The 24,757-nt window shown below is 37.4% G+C and overlaps 1 protein-coding gene across 1 annotated transcript in view; it reads right to left on the bottom strand.

Annotated features, from left to right (window-relative positions):
• LOC150080322 (myogenic factor 5-like) overlaps nt 1-24,757 on the bottom strand; it is a 66,439-nt gene that overhangs the window by 7,961 nt on the left and 33,721 nt on the right. The window lies entirely within an intron of this gene.

Below are 24,757 nucleotides of genomic sequence, written 5' to 3'. Positions count from 1 at the left end.
GCAGGCGGACGGTCGGACAAAAATATAATGAAATTTGAGATCGCTGAATAAATGTTTCTAAGAGCCAAATAAAAAAATTTATGAATATCTTCAGTTATGGCATGTGGACGGACGGGCGAACATGGCGAAGACAATTTGCTCATTTCGTATATATTCTAACGCGTCTAAAAGGAAAAACTGCACTCTAAATTGCGCAATTTAATCTACCTTGCATAATTACAATATTTAAAAAATTTAATATTAGGGTTAACTTTTAAAAAAGTAAAATGCAATGCCGTCTACATTAATTCTTCTCTGAGAATCAATCATGGTCCTAAGATTTTTAATGGCTTCAGAAGTTATGTTTGCAGTGAAATTATTTTTTTAGGAAAGAAATCCCTTATTCTACATTCCACCCTAAAATCTCATCCCTTATCTAAACTTTGGTTTTCCAATAAGTGTGCTAAGCCTGTTCATGATAAGCATTTAACATATCACAATTGACTTGTATCCAAATCTTTAGCTACATTTCTCCCTGTACTAAAGAATGTATCAGTTACAAAACAATTATTAATCAACGTCCAAACTCAATTTTCAATAGGCTAGGAGTAGAAAATTTGCTGTTGTCCAAGTGGTATTCAAGCCTTCTGACCTCTTGCCAAAACAATTGGTCGCAACGTTCATCAATACTCCCACCTCTGTTGCAATCTGATAGTTCTATTGCATTCTCAGCTAATGATAAAGCTTATTTATTAGCATGTACTTTTCGTTTCATTCTGGTATCGATGATCGTGGAAAATCGCCTCCTACCATACTAAACGTCCCCCCACTCAATGACTCACGTGATCTTCCCCCAAGAAGACAGTGGAATGATTCTGAACAGCCATGATGCCAAGAAAACTACTTTAGATCCTGACGGCATTTCTTCACTTGTTATCAAAACCTGTGATAATAAGTGAAGAAACGACTATGATAACCTCTGATGTTGCCTTTTTGCACTTTCTTATTCCACTGGAGTTTTTCCTTTTACAGGGAAAGTTGCTACCATTTAACGAGTCCCTAATTTTTGTGAAAAATATCTAAGTTCGAATCCCATCAATGACGCGTGGAAATTTTATGGCTTTTTTTCCACAAAAAGCAAAAAGACTGAGTTAGTCGGTTTCTGGCGAGGCTTGCATGATTGTTTCCTCCGGAAATCCGGGTTTTAATTCCATTAAACAGGCAAGTCGACCAGAGAATACATGCAATTTGCAGACGCAACATACTAACGCTTCATAGCTTTAGTTTCTTTGGAGCTTAACACACACACACACACACACACACACACACACACACACACACACACACACACACACACACACACACACACACACACACAAAACCCTCCTTCCTTCCTTCGTCCCAGGAGTAACAGAACCCACCAGCACAGCTCAGCTGCTGCCATTAGGCCTCCCTAGCCACGCTCCCTTGCGTGGTCCTTTGCCTCCACTCCCGAGCGGGATGGGGAGATTACCCCTGGTGTCCTCCCCCCTTCGCCACCCCTCTTTTTCACTCTGGTGGGGCATGGGCCTACTCTACTGACTTGAGGTCATCTTCTTTATGGACCCAGCATCTCTATCTTTTCCCCCCAGTCTTCAGTCTCCCTCTCCTTCTCTAATTTACAACAAGCGTCCGAATCAACTCCAATTTCTTGAGCCCTACACCCAAAAACTTAATAACATCAAATCGCCCAACTAGTACTCCCTTTGTTTTGGCTGACCCCTATCTATAGCATTTTTTTTTTTTTTTTTTTTAGGTCCTTGCCACTGAAATCTCAGGAAATTAGGTGGCAGGACCTGCCAGAGTAAATAACTATAATAGTGATGTACCTGGTCTGCCTCCACGGGGCGGAGTGGGGCAACGTTGGGTCCCATTAGGGGCCCAGCGGCTAAATGTCCAGATGAACAACGGTACACGACACTACACAAATACAAAATCCATATACTTTTAAACCTCTGGCATTGACAGTGTTCTGTTTCACACCCACAATTTATAGCACGCGGAGATGGGGGAAATCCCTGGTGCCGTTTGACACTAAACACACTCTACACTCTACAAATACACTCTACACACACACACATGTACGCACTCTGTTTCAAAAAATGGGTTTTCTTTTCGCTCTCGGAGTTGCTTTCCTTCTAAATACCGGTACTGATTCTTTTGAAATCTTAAATCCGCCCTACCATGGAATACTGTTCTCGCAAATGGAATAGTGCCCTCAGAACCTCTCCCAAGCTTCTTGACCATATTCAGAAGAGGGCCGTCACGTTAATTAATGACCCTTTTCTTACAAAGTCTTTCCACTCTCTGTCTCATAGACGTTCTCTTTCTGTTGCATGCCTTTTCTATTGATAATGCGATGAGCATTTTCTTTTTGAATTGGCATCTGTAGTTCCCCTGTTCTCTTTCAAACCAGTCCAAACACGTGCCGCAAACAATCAGCATCCATTCACTGTCCAATTTAAAATTCACAGAGCCAACAACTTTTTCCTTCCTCATTTATCCCTTCTATTTCTGTTATCTGGAACAACCTCCTTTCACACGCATTTCCTGAAAAATACAATCTATAGAAATTCAAGTCTAATGTCAACAGGTATCTTCTTTCATCTTCTCACCCTTCAACCCACGCATCATACTATGTACTATGGTTCTAATCCTTTCTCATTTGGAGGTTTCATTTAAAAAAAAATCCATACAGACATTTAAAGAATGCTTTCCATCCAATAACATTTATAAATGCAATTAACCTTGAAATATCATCACGCACAGAGAAATCATTCCTCACTTTTCTTCTTCTTAGCTAATGGTAGATCTACACGTCGTATACAATTCTCTCTATCGATATACAAGAATATATCGATAGAGAGAATGAGAGAGAGATGTTATCCCTTAGATAAATCTGCTCTGACGCAATCCAGCTATAGATATTGATTTGTTGTTACTATTCGAGGCCGAGATGCTCTTGTACAATAATAGATTGACCAACTGAACCACATCTGCAGTTTGTTATCTGCAGGTAGAAACTGCTACACAAGCATATCGGATGGAAATAAATCTCACTCTCCTGTGGCTACGTTTAACCACTAATTAACGTAGTCCTAATAATAGTGCGTTAATCTTCAGGGAATTATACAGTAAACTAAAATCCTCCAGCGGTCTTATAAAACCAGCCCATCAACAAATGGCTTCCCGAGAAACAGTTGCTTCAAGAGTGAGTCATCATTTGAAGGTGTCTCAAACACATAATAATATGCTTAAGACAAAATATAACCGGCATATTAATATATTTTAATCTGTCTGTACTTTCGTGCGCCATTTTAGTGAACTTCTTCAGTTCTTATCAGATTTTAATGAGTTATAGCTCGTTCGAAAGTTGTTAAAGTGGTAGAGTGCTCAAACTTTTATGAAGAAAGCTGTGATGATTATAATGCAGGAAACCTTTAAAGATTAGGTTTGGTGATAAGGAGAAAGGCAGCGCTTATAATTATCACATCTATTTATAATTATAGCAATTTAATCAATATAAAACTAGCATTAGTTCTACACCGATACAATCAGGTACCAAAATACAGTTCGTTTATTTTCTGTCAGCCCGACTGTTCATGCTTTTATTAAATTATAATTTATTAAAGATCATATTTCATTTTATTAGTTTTATTAAATTATTTAATTAGAGAATTTTTTTTGAATATCTAAGTAATGGCAAAGCAGCAGTTTTGAAAGTAATATTATTAGTGTTTAAATCAAAATAAATATAAATACATGACGCAAAACCAAACAAAACCGAATTCAACAACATACAGGGTGTGGTTATTAAATAACGAGGCTGCGCGCGCAGCCTCGTGATTTAATAACCACACCAAGGGTCACTGTGAAACAGAAGCCCGCCAGTTGTCCTTGAACCTTTCCCTAGTTGTCTGTCAAGTCATGTTCCAACAGGAACATTAGCTTTGCAGTGAAATAGGTTTTCATTACCTTGTGTTTTTGCAGTTTGTTGGAAAAATGAAAGCCAAAAGAATCAACCTCAATTTTTTAACAAAAATAAAGAGAACACCAACTGAAAGTTACGAGTTGTTACGCAAAGTTTATGGGGAAGATGCTATGTAAGGAGCTCACCTGTTTGAGTGGCGTAAAAGACATTTAAAGAAAGAGAATGTGCAAGACGACGAATGACCAGGCCGTCCGATATATATGAAAACTGATGAAATGTGGACTAGGATAAGGACATTGATTAGAAGTGATCGTCGTTTACCATTACAATGGTTGCATCAAAACTCATCAGAAACCGCAAGATCGTGCCAAAAATTTTGAACAAAGATCAAAGAATGAGAAGACTTAAGTTTTTGAAGTAGTTTTGAAAAATAATTGAAGATCCAGACTTTCTGAGTACTTTAATTACTTGCGACGAAAGTTGGCTGTTCCAGTATGAACCAGAAACTGAAAGATAGTGCAATGGATAGAACACAAAACAATCCCTCAGACCAAAAAAAGCAAGAATATGAAAATTAAAAATGAGAACCATGCTTTTTGCTTTCTTCGATATCAAAGGAATTATTATGCCTGAATGTATTCCAAATCTCTGTACATGAACCCTACTCGCCAGACCTAGCCCCTTGTGACATTTTTCTATTCCCAAAACTGAAAAGTGTGCTTAAGGGAATCCATTTTTAGTCCATTGAAGACATTCAGAAAGAAAAAAAAAATCAGATCCTTTAGATGAAACTTCTTACACGTCCGATATGGTTCCATCAGGTATCTTTTTATTCGCAAATACCAAAGTTTCGCTGAAAGGGTCACATTTTGGATCTTTAAGGAAATCCTGCAGAATATGTCTAGTGCACTAAAGTTAATATAGATAAATGAGTTGCATAAATGCTTCCAGTGAAGAAAATTACTTCATGCAGTTTACCTACCATGTTTGTAAATTGCAGGTTCGATCACGCTACTTCATAAGTTATTCTATTTACTACGATTCTCTAGCACAATCTTACTCTGTATGAATGTTCTGAAAATTATAACCAAACGAAAGTCCAATTGTCAACGACTTTTCCAGTTTTCGTTATTTATGATTTTGCACGGAGTCAACTATCACATCAGTATGTCGTGTCTATAAGGGGCTTAGAGGGGAACAGGTATTCTGTGTGTTATCAGACACTCAGTCTAAAACACTGATGGATCCAATATCTTTCTATTACAGAAGATTTAGGAGAAGTGCACACCTTCTCGATGGTAAGCCCTGTTACGTCAATTAGGTGGCAACGAACGTGTAGAGTGGTTCTCTTCAAGACGTCAGGTCAGCGTGAAGAGGAAAAGACCAAACCCTCCAGCGCATGAGAGCACAACGAAACAAAGGGCCCTCAATCCCCAGCGGCTTTCACTCCCCCTCTTACGGCAGCGAGAGAATCAGAGTGGAAGCAGAGGGTGCTAAGAATCTCTGGGTACGACCAGGCTGCCATTCACAGAAACTGATCTTGGCCTGTTACAACGTAAGAACGCTCATCGGTGAACACAGGATATTAGAGCTGGAAAAGGAATTAGAAAATGTGAATTGGAATATCATCGGTTTGGCTGAAACAACAAGAAGAAATGAATCACTTATAAGTTTAACAAGTGGAAATCTGCTGTAGACCAATTGAAACAGTGAAACGAGCGAAGGTGGAGTTGGCTTTCTGGTCCATAAAGGTATAAAAAAACAACATTTTGGAAGTCAAAAGTACATCACCAAGTCAAGACTAATACGCAAGATTTCTAAGAGGTACAAGCTAAAGGTGTTAATGATTTATGCACCAACATCGAGCCATGATGATAAAGAGGTTGAAGAAATGTACACCGAAATTGAGAGTCTTCTAGATGAGCAGAAAACCCACTACACTATTATTATGGGGGACTTCAATGCTAAGGTTGGAAAAAGACAAAACAGCGCAGAAAGGGGAACTATAGGAAATTTTGGAATTTGTGAAAGAAATGAAAGAGGTGAAAGACTTGTGGAATTTGCAGAATCTCAAGGATTGTCAGTAATGAACACTTTTTTTCAAGAAAAGGGTGAACAAAAAGTGGACAGGGAAGAATCCAAATGGATTAACAACTAATGAAATCGATTTCATCCTCACTAACAGAAGATATATCGTGAATGATGTTACCATCCTGAATAAGGTAAATGTTGGAAATGATCACAGAATGGTAAGATGCACACTTGATATAAATGTAAGAAAAGAAAGGAACAAACTGACTCGAGTATATAATACGAAGGACTTTGAGAGATAACAGAAGAGGAGAAAAAGCAGTATGTACTGGAACTTAAGAACAAGTTTGAGCTTCCGCAGACTTCTCAGGACCAAGATATTGACGAGGAGTATTACAACTTTCTGAAAGTGATAAAGCCCAAGAAACCTATAGGGAAAAAGAAATCCAAAGAAGAAAAATTAGTTAGGAAACACTTGTTACGATGAACCGAAGGTGACAAATGAAGAGCAAGATAAACACTGACAAGGAGAAAATTGAGTATACCGAGTTATGCAAAGCCATAAGAAAGAGACTCAGAGAGGACATAAGAAGATTTAACACAAGAAAAGTAGAACAAGCATTAAGGGAAAACAAAGGACTTAAATCAGCAGCCATCAGCAGTAATACAGAAAGACAAATGATACTGAAACTGAAGAATAGCAATGGTGTACTTATAAATAGCAGAGAAGGCATAATTCAAATAGCAGAAGACTACTATAGACAATTATACAAGGAGCGAGGGAATGATGCCAGCAGTGGGGAAGATGGATCGCAAATTAGTAACACATACGACATACCCGATATTCTTCCTGATGAGGTAGAACACGCGTTGAAGAAAATGAAGAATCAGAAAGCCCCAGGGAAAGATGAAGTTACTGTAGAGTTGTTAAAATTGGGAGGAAGAGACATAACACAAAAACTGGCAAGGCTCTTCACAAAGTGCATTAGAAAAGGTATGACGCTTAAGCAGTGGAATAATGCAATCATAGTTTTGCTGCATAAGAAAGGAGATAAATCAGAAATTGGAAATTATAGAGCAGTTAGCTTGTTATCCCACATCTGCAAGTTGTTCACAAGGGTCATTACTAACAGATTAGAAAGAATACTTGATGAGAATCAACCGAAAGAGCAAGCTGGCTTTAGGACAGGATTCTCAACTATGGTTCACCTTCACGTAATATCACAGCTAATGGAGAAAGCAAATGAATATAAAACACCATTATGCCTGGCATTTGTGGATTATGAAAAGGCATTTGACTCCATAGAGCATTAGGCAATGTTTCGGGCAGTGAAAAGACAAAGCGTAGAAACCTACCCCATACATTATGATTTTGAAGAAAATATATGAGAACGCTACCTCCTTTATAAGACTAGACAAAGACAGTAGGAAATTTAAAATTGAGAAAGGAGTTCGACAAGGAGACACACTATCTCCGAAGTTGTTTACTGCTGCCCTTGAGGAAGCTTTCAGAAGATTAGACTGCTCGCAGAAAGGAGTCAATGTGAACGGAGAGTTCCTAAACCATTTACGATTTGCAGATAACATTGTGGTCATAAGCTACGATTCCAAAGAATTAGAAGAAAATCTTAATAATTTATGCAGAGTTAGTAAGGATTTTGGACTAAAGATGAATATGGCTAAAACAAAAGTAATGATGAACAAGTATGCCACGGAAAGGGAAATAATGATTGAAGGAGCAGTAATTGAAAAGGTGGAGTCATATACTTATCTGGGACAAGTTATTAGCTGTAATAATGATAAATGGTTGGAAGTCAAGAGAAGAATAAATTTTGGATGGATAGCATTCAGGAAATATAGTCGCATACTGAAGAGCAATATCCCAGTTTGTCTGAAACGTAAAATAATGAACCAATGTATACTCCCCACCATGACTTATGGAAGTGAAACTTGGGCACTCACCAAAAGAATGGAAGAGAAGCTGAGAACTACACAGCGAAGAATGGAACGAATTATATTGGGAATCAGACTGTTAGATAAGAAGAGAAACACATGGATTAGGCAGCAAACTCAAGTAAAGGACATTCTTATCAAAACTAAAGAACCAAAATGGTCTTGGGCAGGACACATAGCTCGAAGACATGATGACAGATGGACTAAGAAAATAACAGAATGGTACCCAAGAGGAGCTAGAAGAAAACCTGGAAGAAAATGGCGGAGATGGATAGAGGAAATTCATGAGTTTGTGGGTAGTAAAAGGATCGCCTTGCACAAAACCGAAGGAACTGGAAAGTTGCTGGAGAGGCCTTCGTCCTGCAGTGGATTGAAAATGGCTGATGATGATGATGGTCGAGTCCTATTTTACGGGATGAAAAATCATATCGCTCGCGCCTGAGAGTGGTCTGAAATTAGACAGAGCCGGAAAAAAGCCTATAAATTCCTCCCATCCAACGAAAAATTTTTCTAACTTCGTTCCGAACCCATGCCTCCTATCAAGCGAGATACGACGCTATCTACTTCGCTCCTACGGAGTTTTCGAGTTGGGACGTTGATTTTATATCAACAGTCGTGTGCTCTGGATAAAAGGTTGGTTAAATGGCACAAGTCAAACAGTGATTATAAAGGCCCTTTGGATCTAAGTGAAATGGGTTCACGAGTGGAGTTCCCAAATGTTCAGTATTGGATCTCTTGTTTCGAATGATTATTAATAGCAATATTCGGAAATTCAATGTTGTGTAGTTGGATAATAGTAATCCTAGGTTATTTTATTTCTTGAGTAGACTTTGGTAGTTGATAATGCAAAAATCTTTGGAGTAATCTTGCATTTCAACATAAAATTTCCTCAAACACGTTGGCAAGACAGCACATAAAGTTTATCGTTGATGAACGGGGGAGAGATTTTTTTTTTTTTTTTTTTTTTTTTTTTTTGATTTGGTAGTTGTTGGCGCATCGGCTTCTGTGGCCATATTGCACCTCCCAAGGTTTTTGCAGTACTTTGATCCAAGCCCGAGGCGGGAATCGAACCCGCGACCTTTGGGTTGCCGGGCAGGTACTTTACCCACTCGGCTAGCCCGGTCGGCCACGGGGGAGAGAGAGAGAGAAGTAATTATTCTATAAAGCCTTGGTTAGACCATATTGTGAGCTGTTTATAGGTTGGGAGTTGCTATTTCAGGAAGGAGAGATTTCATGAAAAATAATATAATAAATAAATTATAATATAAAAATAATAAATATAAATTATAAATACAATGATAAAGGAGAAAGTAATTGCCCTCTTCAATCGGAATTGTATTTAGCTGATCTCAAGCTGAAGAAATAGAATTTTCTGCCTCGAATTATGTTGGGTTTCCAGTCCACAAAGAATAACGATCTTTTTTGGGAACGCACATTTTACACACATAGTACGCGGGGGAAAATAACAGCTGGTACCGAATGAATCGGTGCATTATGACCAAAGTATTCGCTACTCAAATAAATCCCGAAAACAACCAACTGACCAATTTACCGTATATTCAGGCGCACAAGTTGATCTTTGAGGCATTAGAAAGGCGTCTAAAATTTTAAAGTCGACTGAGTAAAAAATTTAAATTAATTATATGTGGTTAGGTTTAGAAAGATATAGCTTAATAGCAATTTATTACATATATATTTTTATACAAATAATATCTGAAGGAATTTTGGTGAAAGGGGAGAATTATTTCTCTCGAAACGAGTTTTCTTGGAAGGTTAATGTTTAAAATCATTATGTGGTTGCTTGCAGTGGTACCATCGTGTTGAAAGAACATTCGCTGAAATCGAAGAAATGAAAAATGTTGCTAGCATTTCTTTAGAGTACATAGCATTAAGTCAGGAGGATTGGATTCCTAGCAAACAACTTTTTCGCTGTATAAAGGTACGTTATGTTGCACGCGGAGTATATAAGGTCAGTTTTTTCAAAATGTTTTTCATTTCGTTGAAGTAGCTTGAAAAATCAAAGTGAACTTCAGCCAAAATAATGAGTTTGGAAGGAAAGCATCGTATGTTCTGCGCTTAAAAAATTCTGGAAAAATTCGTTGGTGAGGGGGACACATCCTATCGTGAATTAAATATTATTAAATTATTTTAATGCTTCTATAAAAGTGATGAGCTTTCAGAGTAGAGCCTCGAATGGCTAGACAGATCCTCCGGACCTCAGCCTAATGGAGCATGCCTGTAATGCTCTAGGTAGGGTTGTCAGTTACAGAGAAAAAGCATAGCCCTTTCTCTGCAAAAAAAAAAAAAAAAAAACTTGTATAGCTTGCATATACGCGTTTGAATTGATAACAGTTCGAGCTCACGTGACTGCTAAACGATTTTTATGTTCCTGTTAAAATGACTCGTTGTAAACTGCTCTGATCTACATGGTAGTGTTAATGTATAAACGGAACATTTTATTTATTTAATTAGGTCTGATTCTCTGCGTGACGCATCGGTGTAGGTCACTTATGAACATATTTGTATAATTCTGCAATTTCATGTGGAAATTGCCCTTCTTCTACGTTATTAAAAGAGGCCCATTAAACGAATGTCTCACTGACGTTTTGGCATAAAATTATTTTGATTTATTTATATTTTTGTGTTTGTTCTTTAGGTTTTCAGCACCGGTGAATATAAAATAGGTAGCTCAGAGAAGATGTCGAGTTAATTTAATATTGAATTTAATTAGCTCTAATTTCAAATAAATTGAGTTCATATTTAAATACCTTCGATGAATTCGCAATTTGGCTTTATGCCTAAACATAGCATGGATATGTGCATGAATATTTTATTTTAAATTTATGATGCCTTTCTTACTTTTATCACACTGCCTTCGGCCATAAATTAAAATAATGTGAAAATAACTTCAGCCTTTATTACAGGGGTGCTCAATGGGGCAATTACGATCGATGTCGACCCCGAAGTGATTACAAACTCCACTTCACTCTCTCTCATCAAATTCATTTCCAAAATGTATTTAAAATTTTCGTAAAACTTTGCTAAATAAATGTTTTTTATTAAAATAGCAAACATTTATGATATAATTATGTCAAAATGCGTTACATAACGATATTTTCCTTCGTTACATTGCCATTTCTAAGATAATTTCTTTTAATAGTGGAATAAATTGAGTTTTCACATAAATGAGTACTTATCAACGAGTATTTTATTTAATTTCCACTGTTCCTTGCTCCAATGCATTGGCAATACCACTTTTAACACTTTAAGACTCTCAGTTCTGATAAATATGCTTCATAGTTTCTTTGCAAACCTCTCGGTGGTCAACCTATCTGGACATCCTGACCATCTGTTCAATCAATAACTTCGAATGATCGTGTAAATAGGAAGTATTTTGCTAATATTTGTTTATCAAGATGAAAACTCAGATGGATAGCAATATATTATGGGGAGACGAGTTCATTGCTATCTTCATGGCACTGTCAACACCCGCAGTTTGGTTATTTCGAAAAACGGAACTGTCCATTCTTATGCTGGAACTTCTCGCCATGATGAAAAGGCTATTGTATGATGTGCGCTGTGACACAGTGGCTATAATCACCATTATCCTACTCTGGGTGGAAACGGCCTGGGTTCGAATTCCGTATATAATATGTCTGTAAATTTCGTCTGTTCTATGATCGATTTCCTGTTTGCTGGATGAAAAACCCGAGTTTCAGGCAGGAAAAACACCATACTACCCTCGCCCGACTAGTTGAACCACATTATGAAAAAGGTCCACAAAAATTCTTCGTCATTGACTGGATTCGCACTCAGATCTTTTCCATTCTGTGTGTGGGGGGGGGGGACACGATGCTATCCACGAGGGCATTCGACAGGAGAATACACGCAATTACTGATGCCTTTCATAAACTTGCTTTGGCTTTTAACACGAACCTAACTATATGATGTGGCACGATTTTTGATTGGTCCGTATTTCTTTGAGGAAGAAGTTAATGGGGAACTCAAACAGTTACAATAACTGGAAAAGAATAATGTGCCACAGTATTGTCAGACAAAAACATATTTATTCGATTCGGGTGAACATTGCGATCTTAACAATTACATGGAACCCCATTTGATTTCAGTCGAAGTATAACTAGCCTTCTGAAGAGTGCATTCAGTAATAACCTCATAGAGGTTTGATTTAAAAAAAAAATGGCCTGTACGAAGCACCAAAGATATTGATCCCGTAAATTTTAATATTCTGTGAGTAATTTTGTTTCTTGATTAGTCTTATTTATTGAAAATGAGATGGCAATATGGAAAACTTGAACTGAAGCTATGGATACCTTGTCCAAAATAGGTTTACAATGTTTTATGCTCCTTTCAGGAACATAAACGTTCATTAAGGATTATAAACGTTCATCAAGTTTATATTCGTCGGCGGAAGCGATTTATGCTCACCATATATACGTAATTGATGTAATCTTCCTTCTTCTTTGAGAATACAAATAATCGGCACAACATACCGATCTAAAATCACATTAGCAAAATGTAAGCTCTTATAAAGTCCGAAAATCTATAATTTTGTCATGTTGAAGCCACTTGAGAACATTCTCATCTGCCCATGTGCATTATATCCATTAATTGAGTGCGTTCTCTGGTCGATTTGTTGGGGAAATCCAAGTTTCCAGGGAGGAGGGTGGTTGGGAACTTTTCTGTCCACGCCCGAGACCGACTAACCCAGCCGCGGAGTAAAAAGCCCATATATATATAACCCAGCCACTGTGCTACCGCGCAGACCTTATTTCATGACATGAGATTTTGTTCCATATTATTTTTTATTATAAATCGTGAATAATATAAATAATTTTGTGAATATATTTATAATTTTAATAAGAACGACGCCAGCTTGTATAAGAATAAGCGATAAATTGATAATATGTTGAGTTTATGGCTTAAAGTCTTTAGTTTCGAACGATATCTAAATATTAAGATCCTCCAGTGTCTAGCCATCCATTCTTGTTTTATCTTCGTCTTTGTTTGAAGGTATTCCTAGTTCGATAGAGCTAATCAGGCAAGTTAGGATACTGATTCTTTCATAAATCGTTTCACTAATGATCGACTTTTTTTCTCAACTTCTCCCAGCTTCGTACAAAATTTTAGCAGGTGTTCTTTTTTCCTTGGAGAAAAGCCAACAAATCAGACCGTCTTCTCCTTTCAAGAAGACAAGCATATGAAAGGAATAAGAACTTTTTAAAGAAATGTATTTATTACAGCGCACATTGTGAAAAATTCTTAACAACAAACAAGGCATCCAAACATATCACGAGAACTAGCCACAACCTGTCCACAACGGCATAAGTCATTTTCCACCAAATTAAAGTATTTCAACTCTTCCTTGAGTCCACGACCAGTTATTAAAGTCATCGCACCTCCAATATACGCCACTGCCTCTTCTTAGGATCGACACTATCGAATTTAGGGATGATTCTGTAAGTGTCTCTTCTCTGATCTGCATCAACCCAGTGATCCCGTCATAATCTAAAGACATTTTGCGAAATTTTGTTCCTAGCTATCCTGGTGGGTAGGGTATCCTCCAATTCCCCCACCCCATTACCATTAGCGTTGTTACAATTCGCTTCCTCACAGCATATTCAAGATTCCTTTTAGCTACTAACAAGTTTACTAGAATCTTTCCGGATAAAACATGCAGAGCATCATTCAACAAAGTTCTATTCCCCTTAGTGATATTCAATATGACTGGTCTTTGTGCAGCGAACAACTTTCTTCTGATTGAGACATTATAAATGGGTGTACCCATTCTCCTGCCACATCAGTGATTATGGGAACAAATACACATTCATAGAGCATATTTAAATGCTTCCTTTTCATTCCCTAACTTTCGCTCAGAACTCATCGTAATTTCATATAAATATTCCTTCTTTCACTCACCTTACCCCTGAGCAACACACATTTGGAATTAATTTTTCGTGACCCCCTCTGAACTTAATTTTTAAAAATTTTTTGTTTCCGCTCCTGAACAACATTGAAGATACATTTTGACTTTGTTTTTAGCTGATACCTGGAATCCGCCTCTACCAATATCAATAAATCAATCGGAATATGGAATAGTTTTCGTTTGGCTGGACAAGGTCCACAAGAACTCATCTCTATCACAATATTCCTAACACTAGGACAGAAAATCGATCCCTGAGGACATCCTTTTTGCGTAACCCTCTCGATCTGTGCATACCTTATTCGAACTATGATTGTTCTGTTCGAAAAGCAATCCTTCAGAACATTGTGCATATTCATAGAACTGTGCCTCATTCGCAATCGCCTCAAAACTCCAGAGCCATCATAAAGTATCGAAAGCTGGCCTGAAGTCAATAAACAACCCCATTACTTGGAAAGAAGTAGCTTCATCTACCGTCTGCATTAATCTATATACGGCATCTTCCGTTGATCTGTCCGGTACAAAACCAAACTGAGTTTCAGACACCAATCCTTGTCTTGGTACCTTTCCTTCAGTCTTTTAATTACTAACCTCTCATATAATTTTCCAACAACTTACAACAGTGAGATTGGTCTAAGTGAACCAATATTATTTGCAACGCGACCAGCATCTTTCTTCAAAATCTTCAGCGCAGCACGTTTCCAAATATCAGAAAATCGATCTTCTTTCAGACGTTTATTAAAAACCGACCACATAACTTCACAAAAATATTTTCACTATATTCACTTCTATCATGTCTATTCCCGGAGCTTTATTAACGTTCATAGCCTTAATTGCGTCGTGCAATTCATCATGCATACACTATATCCCTTGTAGTCACGATATATTCATCATTCTCTGTGCTTACCTTTCCTATGATTCATAATCTCATGGAAACAAATTCTCCAAAGTCTTTTTTGTTGTGTCATGCCAATCAATAGTTTAGTCTTCTCGAATATCAATTACTGTATGTCCTACTTGCTTTACTTTCTTCTTATCTACATCAATCTTAAACAATGAACCCCATAGGGTATGCACCTCCTTCTGTACATAATCTTGCCACGCTTTGTTTTTGCTTTTATAAACTATTAGCCATTATATTGCTTTCTGATGTCACTATATTTACTTTTATACCAAGAAGCCTTTTCCGGCATAGAAGTCTACGGAACTGTTGGGCTGTCTTCTGGTAACCTGTACCTTTTTACTCATTTAGCTAAATCCTGACTCCAATTCCCTAACTTTCGAACCTATGGGCAATATCTTTCGAGGTGGGGGTGGGGATTAAGGAGCGCAGCTATATCTTGGTACTGCATACTATCTGTAAATATTGGTATGAGGGGTATCTGGTCTTCATTCTAATAGCTTTTGCATTCATTTTAAGGCGATTCCAGATAGTCTGTTGTGTGGTGAGGGATTCCATATATCCATGAAGGCACTAAATTGCCTCTAGCCAGCTTTAAGTTGGGATTGGCTTGCCGTGCCTAAGATGAAGCTCTTATTATTTGGTAGAATGGGGTTTCTCTTCTGTTTTTTGTAGTTTCTTTGGGTCATTTTGTTATTTGGATTAGGGTAGGATGTATTGGTTTTAACATGGCTATTATGGACATTGACATTCTGGTGGCAATCATTGTTATACACTTTTGTGTGTGGTTTGATTTAATGGCTTAGGCGGTAAGTGCGTCTACTACTGAGATAATCTTCCTACTTATGGTTGGCAGTTCTCATCATGGGTTATCCTAGCTGGCATCCGTAGTAAAATAAACTGAGTTTCCACATTCATTAAAGAATGGTAAGCCCTTAACTTTAAGCCTGGCATATTTAAATCCTACCTGTTTTGTATACATCTGCGTAACTGTTCACTGTCATTCTGGAATGGTGGTGTTCTCAGACTGCTCTGCATAAGGGTTTGATGTGGGGAAATTTGCATCTCCATTAACTCTGCGGCTGGCAGATCCCGAACATGCATGTCACTCTTTCTCTCTAATATTAGGAGATTATATAACGAATACCAAAATAGCATCTGTACTCTTCGATATCTTCAATACCATGGGCAAACTCCTGGACAGTCCCACATGATATTTATAGGTTTATTACCCAGCTGGAAACTTATGAAAAGGTTTCTGTTTATCCTTAAAAATAAACAAAACGCAAACAACATTTTCTATGTTCATATCAACCTATTAATATTTTTAAAAATTAAATATATATCTAAACAAGAAAAAAATCTTAAGGAATATTTTCAAGTGAAAAAAAAAAAAGCCTTTTTTTATTTTTAAAAATCCTAATGTAAAATTTGACCTTGGAATCTATCAGGTGATCGATTCACGCACAGAACTTTATTTCCATCTTGAATGTTATGATTCTTTATTTGACATCCAGGTACCACGGGTATTTGAGTGAAATTATAAATGTATTTTTCCAGGTATTTATAAATCATGAATATCTGTGGTAAAATAGAGGCATTCATTTAAATTCACTTTTCGCCATATCAAACAAACGATCTACCTCGTTATACACGGCCATTATCTCTAATGTTGTTGTGTAATGATGTATCCCTCTGGGTCACCACAGGATGTACACACACATATACACCCACACACTGCTCTCTTGTTTATTTAGAAACTGTGAAGCTGTCTGCTCCTATCTTCACCAGGCTCTGCGGTATCCTTCCATTTAAAACAAATATTACGTTTGAACTGCGTGACCGACTCACTGACACGAGACAGTTTTCTGTTTCTCATTATCCGTCTCCCTCAGCAGCTTCTTTCCTCTCCGCTGATTTTCGGCGGGGTCCCCACCCTTCCATAGTTTATTTACTTAATCATTTCTCGATGACCGTAGCGATGTGGGGTAATAGAACCCAGCGGCTTTGGTATAACTAATTGGCCGCGAGTTTGCTCTTTGACAGTCCTCTTTGGAATTGTGTAGCTCTGAAAGAAAGATAAATTAAAAAACTGTTTCATCACTGGTTTGTTTTGAAAGGAATCGTACTCAAGATTAGCTGGACTATCCATTTTTTTTTTTAAATAGATTGTCATAAAGATTTTTCGATTTTTTTTTTGTTTTATTAAGAGATTTATCGTACAATATATTACAAATAAATACGTGATCCACTGAATCCATCAGAGACACAGGGTCAGGCATCCCATCAACTCCCAGTGGATGGATTTTAATGAAATCTTATATTTCACTATTTTAAAACAATTTATCGAGCCTTCCCAAATTTTACTGAAATCTAATAATAGAAATCCGGCAACAGTGATTTCCTTTTTCCATGGGTAGCGCAGTTGGTAGGATTGCCGTCCTTCCCACACCAGATGGAAGAGACCTGAGTTCGATTCCCATCGTTGACGTGAGGAGTTTTTAACGGCCTTTTTCACAACGTGGTTGAGTTAGTTGGTCTCAGGCGAAGGTAGCATGGTTTTCTTCTCCCGGAAACTCGGGTTTTTCATCCAGCAAACAGAAAATCGATCTCAGACAAACGCAATTTACAGACAATATACACGGACTAATATGATCTTATTCGCTGATGCTTCTAAAACTCTACTACAACAACAACGGTCCATAAATATCCCATTGTATGTCTATATACCGTATATTGTTGTTTTAGGGTTTCAGGACCATCAGCGACTGAGAGCATATTGCTCCGTGTATACTGTCTGTAGATTGTGTGGTTCTGTGGTCGATTTTCTGTTTTCTGGATGAAAATCCAGAGTTTCTGGGATAAAAAAACCATGCTACCCTTGCTTGAGACCGTTTAGCTCAGCCACGTTGTGAAAAAGGCCCATTAATATTCCTCCCGTCATCGACGGAACTCGAACTCAGGTATTTTCCACCCGGTGTGGGGAGGACGGCGATTTTACCAACTGTACTACCCACAAGGGAACCGTTTATTGTAACTGTACCACTGGATATTATGTTTGTTACTTTGCGCTAGTTACAGGAACGAATGGACATTGTGGCGTATGCGTAGAAACGAAATGTTCTTGGTTTGCGAATATGAGTTGTTGCTTTTCACTCGTTTTTTTTATTATTATAAATCATGAATTATTATTATTTGCTAACTCGTCAGAAATGTAACGCATTACGTACATTGACTAAATGGTTTCATTTTACAGTGCCTGGGTATTCTGTTTCCCTGGTGTATGCAAACCAAATAGCCAGCTAAGTGAAGAGGTTCCTGAGAGGCAATGCTGTGTCTAGAAATCTGTAAATGGGAAGGGATTATAAAAAATTCTAATTCAGCTTATTTACGAGAGACTGGTCTGTTAATTAGGAATAGTTAATAAGGTAGAATTCTCGTTCGTATAGATTAACCTAAGGAAGATGGTAGACAATATTTGCCTTAGGGTAGGAGAAATGTTGAACAACATATTGTATTCATTTTGGAGATATCACGGAAGTTATCCGGTAAGTGTACAGATTATCGTGTAAAAAAAAAAAAAAAAAAGTAAACTGCAGCCATTATCAACCCACCACTGCAGGATGGAAGACTCGTCAACAATTCATGCTGAGAGACATGGACCATAATCTACCACGCTGGCAGATCGACCGTATTTAGCAGTCAGGAGATTGAACCCCGGTCTACTCAACGAGCGTGTGCTACTGCACTCCCACTCCTGACCACTCGGCAACGGTCAATATTAATTAGAGAAAGTTACTGGCTTCCATAGTTTTTGCGCTAATCAGATGTTAGTGGAATTATGTCAGATTTGGTTCATTGTTGTCCAATATTACATCAACTTGTAGAGCATATAATCCTTTCGAAATGCCAAAAATCAACTGAGAACTGGGCCTTTTTTTTTTTTTTTTCGTGGTGTAAACTGTTTAAACAAAGAGTAATAAAGGGCAAATTGTTTTCATACAGCTTATTATACACAAGTACCATTAAAATTATATGAAGTTAAAGCATATTTATTAATACGCTTTAACTTTAACAGGCTACAACGAATCATGGACAAGGACATGCGCAGAAATTATTAGTAAAATATAAATATTAAAATTTTTAAATCCACGAATTTATTTGATTATTAAATTTTATCGATCTATAATTTATTTGGATAAATTGAATTGTTTCACTTTTTTAAACGTTTTCGGAATCTTGTTGGGATCATTGGATACGTGATCACTGAGTTGGACAGTCTCTCTGAAGACACGCAAAATTGAAATTTGGTGGATTGCAATCTCATGCTTTTTTCTTTCTTGATGTGAATACGGAATTTCGATTTGAAAACTGCTTTGTCCTCAGTGCTCTTAACTGTAGGTGCGTGCGTTGAAAAAACGTATTCAGTGTTTTTCTATAGACTCCTTATAGTAACTGAAATACTATTGCTTTTCTATTATCAACTAGTACTGTAATATATAAAAATAATTGTTTTTACTTCTACACAGAACATATTATCACTCAGCTGTCTGCAATGTGCTTTACTCATTGCTTGGAGTTTAATAACAATTGAACCATAACGTATATTTCACATTTCTCTTAATTAAAATAATAAGCAGATATTCATAATTTATATATTTAGTTAACTGATAACAAAAGTTGCTGAAAAGAGCAACGACTTCTATGTGCGAATTATATTCTGCGCTTCTGTCATATTGCCTATTCATTCCTCCAATCAGTGCACAGCAACAAACAATTGCAATGTTTCAGCTACAATATGCGGTATGTGGATAATTTTATGTGATACGTATGGAAAAAAACAACGACATAATAATCGCCGGATTTCTATTTGTCTGATTTTAATGAAATTTGGGACAAATCTCATTAAATTCAGACAAATCTTTAGACAAACCTTTTTAAAAGAGCTAAATATAAAATTCCATAAAAATCCGTCCAATTTGAGTCAGGTTGTTACATGCGGACCAACTGACGGACGCATATGATGAAGACAATGTGGGATTTATGCAAATATATGCAAAAGCGCCTAAAAAATATGTCTTAATAAATCTTCGCTTAAGAACTTTGAAAATAAAGCATGTAAACATAAGAGATGGATGTTGGTTTCCTAATATTTGTCCAAAGTTGTCTAGAACATTGCCAGTTCCATCCTTATGTAGAAGGATCATCGGTGCCACGACTTCCATAACATATTCGTAAATTTACAAAACGTATTGTGAGATTCTCGGTGGGGTTCAATGCCCCACACTATATTAACATAAAAAACAACTTTGTTCGGATGCTGTTGGGACATTACCTCGTCTCTCTGTGAGGGAGAACGACAGAAGAGGATACTTCTTAAAGACATTTCAAAACCGGAAACTTAAAAAAAGTCCCTTCCAAGAAAAGAAAGGTTCTAATTCTTTTTCCTACCTCTTCTCTTTCCGCAGTAACACTTGGCATACACATTCCAGTGCATGTAAAACATCCTTTTTTAGCCATCGACCAATCACTGTCATAGTTTATTATAAGGATTTCGGAGTGTACCGAGGATGCTTCGCCCTGACGCCGAGTATAGAGTTCTAACCTCCCACTACCGTAGGGGAGTATCGGGTTTCGATTGAATGCGCGGAGACACAACCAGTGGTTGTAACTGCTGCCTCCTGTGTGGAATTAATTTTTTTCCCTCTCGTCTAGAGACCACAACATGAGAGATTGTACCGTCACTGAAGCCATATGGCATCATTAATGTCCAAGTAATATCCACTCCTTTGCATCGCCGCGTTCTGAAACACTTTTTAAAGATATGGAAATTATTATCGGGCGATGTGTTTTTACACTGATGAGCTGCTTCTGTATCTCTGGCCATTTTCTGTATACTCTCACGTGTAAATGAATTCCCCAAAGATATCCATCTGCGGTCATGGTAGTCTTTCCTTATTTAATAAGGATGAACATATAAATACTTAAGCCTTCACTTAACTTAAGTAAAGCGGGAATGGGAGAGGTTGAGCGTGACTTAAAGTCGTGTTGCCGATATTTGGCAACTTTTTCTTTAAGACGCGTAGACTGACAGCACACCTCTCCATCAGTAAACTGCCAATAAAATGCTCAAATGTAATCTCCAAAATAACATAACTCTTTTGTAAAAAATATTGTATTTAAAAATATAGTTAAAAATTATTCTCTCTTAAAGTACGTTGCTTTATCATAAAAGTTTTTATTTAACCCTTACTGGCCAAAAAATCAGAAACCTTTATTCAGTATCTCGCAGGGTTATCTTTTGTGGAATTACAGGCCGCATACGTCGTGGTATGGATTCTACTAAACGATTTAGGGAGTCCAGCTCCAGATTTGACCATTCTTACATCAGGATATTTGTCAGCTGTTGTATTGTGGTCAGCAGAGAACTGCGAAGCCCAACTGCCCTTTCAAACTTATCCCGGACATTCTCAACTGAATTCAGCTATGGAGAATTACGAAGCCAGAGTAGATGTTCGAAATCTTGGGGGGTATGCCTCGAATTATTCAGATACAATTTTTGCATGGTGGAAAATTGCGTTGTCGTCTTGTAAGAATATATTGCAGTCCATGTAAAAATGAAACTTTGCAGAGTGAAGGTGTTTCGATAAGACAGAAAGACATTCATTGGACGTAACACGACTCTGGTCCGCTCATACCATATAAGGTATGCTCATAGCAAAGTGTGGTGTGAGCGGACCCAGTCCGTATATACTCCATAACATGATGCCTCCTCCAGTTGCTTGAGTGGTGGACACAGTCTGGATGCATGGCTTCATGAGATTCACGCCGCACTTTCACCATACCATTGGTGCAAAAAGTATAAATCGAGACTTGTCAGGCTACATTATCTTTTTCCATTGTTCCATAGTCCAGTTATGTGGTCGGCGGCACCCCTCCAGTCGAATCTTTCGATTTTTACAGAATAAACGGTTTTATTCTGTCCCAGATCCTTCAGCTCCCACCACATAGTTCTGTTGGAAATGAGTCTTTCTTCGCCTAAATTGAATTTCTCAGTGATTTGCTGTACTGTAACTTCTATTCTGAAAGCGCACAATTCGATTTAAATTCTTGCGATCCCATGCATTCCTGAGGTACCGACTTTCTGCTGCATTTCTTACTTTTATAGCTGCATTCTCCTTTCGTCTTCCATGGCTGTTTTCAACACACCAGCGATCTCCTTTGTTTTCTCAATTTTAGCTCCCGCTAAACGTGCTCCAACGATAACACCTTTGAAAATCTTCCCCATAACTGGATCGACTAAGAAGCCCCAGGTAAAGTACAGTGTTTATCTGATAGCAATAAACTTGTAATCCTACCATATGACACTTATATTTGCATACTGTACGCTTAATTATTTGTTGACGTTAATTGCAAAAGGTTTCTATTTTTTTTGGCCAGTGAGTGTATGATATATAACTTCCTCTGATATTTAAAACTTTGTTTTACAAAATGAGACAGACTATTTCTAGCGTTTATAAAACACAATAGACATACAAGAAGAAATATTTATGAAAAAAATACAATGAAGATAAAATAATGGTAACCCAACAGAGAAATCGCTGCGTAATTTCAAAATAAAATAAAAAATTCCAAACGTAAATAATCTATAATTGGGCAATCGGGCAATATAAAACGGATAAAGGGAAACGTGTACGCAATTTCAAACCAAAATGATTAGAACATCAGTTTAAAACCACAAAAATTTTACGTGAACTGTGAACAGAAATTTTACGCTCTTTCTTGAATATTTTACGACAGAAAATGCAGTAAATTATTTATTGCATTTTCTGTGGTAAAAATTCAAGCAGAATCACAAGATTGCTTCTTTTTATTAAATTCCAAGGAAATTGCCTGGATTGCTTTTACCGTAATTCGTATACTTTGGGGACCATGAAGAATTACATTTCCCGATATTAACGACTCAAATTGGCAATATTTTTCTTCATCTAATTTACATTTTCGGCATCTGCTTAAACTGTACCAACGTAACTCGGTTTTCTTCTCCTGCTTTTAAAATGGCTTTTTGATTTGTGTTATGGATTTGTATCTTCATACTTTTCTTTGACATTTCTCTGAAAAGGTACTTGGTGTATGAAAACAGCTGCAGATAAACATATTGTGAAAGTCGTCATTTGTTTTGAATGCGAGGAATTTTAAGCTAGACAAACGGAAATGATAAACAGTGGAATATTTCGGTGAAGGACAGTAACCTAGTGGAAGTGTGTAAAGTGGAGCGCCACTGGTAATAAAACTCACTGCTTACGCAAGACGGTAATACAAAGTGTATGAGTATACATTGATAGGAGGAGAGGATGTCACAGAATATATACTCGTATATATATATATATTTATATATATATTATTTTTTTGTAATAGCCATATCAAGAGCATTTATGCACGTGAAATGGGCATTTATATCCATGATAAATGAAAGTTAAGCTTATTTATTTGATCTCCATCGTAAATGGAAGCTTGTTATTGTTGTTTTTTTATTGGTAAAGCAGCTAAGGTCATGAGGCGTCAGCATATCGGCTCTGTAAATTACTTATATTCTGTGGCTGAGGTTACCTGTGTTTTGGGATGAAAAACCCGACTTCGGATGTTTCAACCCGGAAAACAAAGCGGGGGAAAAAGTCCATAAAGCTTCTCTTAGTTTAAACAGAACTGAAACCTTCGCTAGGAGGAAATCGTATAAAGAAAATTAGTAAAGCTGCGAAAAGTCGACTACGTTGGGTGGTGTCACAAGACGGGAAGAGACAGGCAATCAGAAAAGCTATGGGCTTTAAAGTAAAAGAACCCTCCTATAACATTGAAAACGAATACGCAGAATTATGTAGGAGGCTGGATTTAGAAGGTAAGATGTGTGAAATGGAAGAAAGCGAGAAGGGGATAGCTGTGATTAAACTGCCAGAAAGAAGTAACAAAAATGAACAGCACTGTCACTTTTCCTTTAGTTGTAAAAAAATTGCCGTCAGCTATGTTTAGTTATTGATGTTTCGTATTTCTAAGTATCGTATCTTACTTGAGCTGTAGCTGATTATAACGGACAGAAAACAACCCCCAGGAATGTTCGCTCCTTACAATGTTTCCGTTCTAATAGCATCTCTTATTCTTCTCGAGTTCCAATTTACTTAGACGATATCCATGCCTAATAAAAATGGTTTTCAGTGTCTCGGAGGGAGCAGAAGTATAAGTGGGATATTTCTGCACAAAAAAAAAAAAAGGTCAGAAAAAGAGGGAGATGGAACACCTGGACACGCTTCTATTTGCTCTTTTCTTACTTCTAGCTAGCAGAGCGTGACAATGTTTACGACTAACTGAAGGAAAAGGGCACGAAGCCCAAAAATTTCACACGGCCTGGAGAAGCTACACAAGATGGCACACAGCCAAGAAAGAGCTACGGATCAACGATTCGTAATTTTGTAGCGTCGCTTAACTGAAACCATGTGCCACCACACGGAGATCGTTCTCTCGAGACTGCAGCATCCCGAGGTCTCCATATCACTATCTCTGGGAAGGCTAGCGTCAGTGCACTCACATGTATGATAACATCGTCTTTTTCGAAGTGTTTCTGCACTGACGGACACCTCAGAGGTTCTGTTGAATCCGCTCTAAATTTATCCAAACTATTTTTTTTTTACTTTGCTATTTTTTATGTTCCTCCCTCCTTTCCTTCAGTGTAGGCTTTTCAGTATGCCGACTGTACCGATACTATCTCACCAAAGTCTCCTCCTTGTAGTAACATAGCACTATCCTATACGTAAGGTTTATCGTGCAAGTTCAGTAGAGGGAGTTTACTTAAGCAACATTCGAAATAGTTCAAAATTGTGGTTAAAAGTTCGTAGGATTAAATCATTCAATAACAAGTGGGTGCGTGATTTGTCGAAGCTTAAGGAATTGCACTTTATTCCTGGAAAAGAATCCTAAAAGAATGATATTT

Source organism: Mastigoproctus giganteus, chromosome 9 (genome assembly GCF_048544385.1).
Source record: "Mastigoproctus giganteus isolate SK-2022 chromosome 9, ASM4854438v1, whole genome shotgun sequence".
In the NCBI taxonomy this organism is placed as follows: domain Eukaryota; kingdom Metazoa; phylum Arthropoda; class Arachnida; order Uropygi; family Thelyphonidae; genus Mastigoproctus; species Mastigoproctus giganteus.
Note: the sequence above shows the minus strand (reverse complement) of the source record. Positions and strands in the feature narration are given on the sequence as shown.